This window comes from Egretta garzetta, unplaced genomic scaffold (genome assembly GCF_000687185.1).
Source record: "Egretta garzetta isolate BGI_Z169 unplaced genomic scaffold, ASM68718v1 scaffold576, whole genome shotgun sequence".
NCBI lineage: Eukaryota > Metazoa > Chordata > Aves > Pelecaniformes > Ardeidae > Egretta > Egretta garzetta.
The window spans coordinates 247,061-248,823 of NW_009260074.1; positions in this window are offsets into that span (position 1 = coordinate 247,061).

A 1,763-nucleotide genomic window follows, 5' to 3' on the forward strand; every position below is an offset into this window, starting at 1 on the left:
TTCCCCTCCTGTGGCAGAGCAGATCCACAATGCAGGACAGCGGCACCGCTTTTTCCAGGTGCCGGGTCACGGCCAAGTGCGTGAGGTCCCGCACGCTCCCGGCACGCTTCAACCAAGCAGGCTCCACCCGCGGGGGCTTTTTTTTCCCCCCCCTCCATGCGTGTCTGGGGTTTTTTTTTCTTGCCAGCAGAGCGGAGTCGCAACGTAGGAGGACAGCACTGCTTTTTCCTTCTCCATCCCAGGTCGCAGCCGAGCTCGCAGGGTCCGGTGCGCTCCAGGCACACTTCAGCCGAGCAGCCTGCGGCTGCGTGGAGGGTTTTTTTTCCCCCCACAGCGTGGTTTTTATTCCTCACACGGCAGAGCAGAGTCGTGACGCAGGACAGCACCAGTTTTCCCCCCTCTCCATGCCAGATCACAGCCAACCGCGCAAGGTCCCACGTGCTCCCGACACGCTCGAGCCAGGCAAGCTCCAGCCGCGTGTTTTCTTTCCCCCCACGTATTATTTTTTTTTTTTGCCTCGCTGGCAGAGCAGAGTCACGATATAGGAGGACGGCACCGGCTTTTCCTCCTCCGTGCCAGGTCACGGCCAAGCTTGCAGGGTCCAGCACGCTCCCAGTGTGCTCAAACAGGGCAGACTCCAGCTGCATGGGATTTTTGGTTTTTTTTTTTCCACCCGCACAGTTTCTTCCTCCTCACGCAGCAAAGTGGAGCCGGGACACAGGAGGACGGCGCCGCTTTCCCTCGCTCCATCCCAGGCCACAACCGAGCGCGCAGGCTCCGGCATCGCTTGCGCCAGCGCCGCTTACGCGCTAAACACATGGCACCCACGAAAAAAAGACGTGGAAGGGGAGCGAGCGCTCTGGATTTCAATGCGGGAGGAATTCGGGGAGGATCCGGAAAGCTCTTAGGACTCAAGCTGGGATCGTGGATAATTTCCTTCCACAGGGAAACCCCAAGTGATTGGCGACATTCCGCCCCGGCGTTAACGAGCTCGTTTAGCAGAAAAATGGCTTTTTTTTCCCCCCCCGCCCCATCCCAGAGCCGGAACAAGCAGAGAACACATCCCCCAGGGAACTCTTCCATTTCTGCTCCGATGGTCGCAACTACAAGCCAGCAAATCCTGTGCTGAGGGGTTTTGTTGGGATGCAGGGCTTTGCCGATGCTGGGATCCTCAGGGAATTCGGCTGTCGGTGCTGCCGGAGGGGGATTTCACGGCGTTGAGCAGAGACGATCCGTGTGCCAACTCCTCTAAACGATGCGCCAGGGAGGGAAACCCAGCATTGAACTGTGCCAGGATGAGCCAAAAGCCGCTCCGAGCGATGGCGGCACCACTCTCACCTTCGTGCCATACGGCGGTGGCACCGGCTGGGCTCCGACCTGCTCCCCGCCATCGAGCTGCTTGGGAAGAGGAAATATTCCCGGCACCGCGCAAAAACCTGCCAGCGAACCCACCGGCGCTGCCAATCCCCGGCACGGAGTGAAGCACCATGGCTTTCGCAGCCCCCCCCGCCGGCCCTGACACCGCTCCGGCCAGCGGCAGAGGGAGATGAAAAGATCCCAGCAGAGATTACAAGGTTGCCCATCGCCGGATGCTCGTTTAACCCAGGTTAACGAGCTCGGCAGAGGTTGGCCTCCTTCCACCAGCCTGGGAGCGGTGCCGGTGATCGTGGCGGAGGTGAAGCAGCACGGGAAGTGCCGAGGGGAAGCATTGGTGCGGGTCCAGATCCATCCCATCCCTGCATTCCCAGCCGACGGATGCTGAA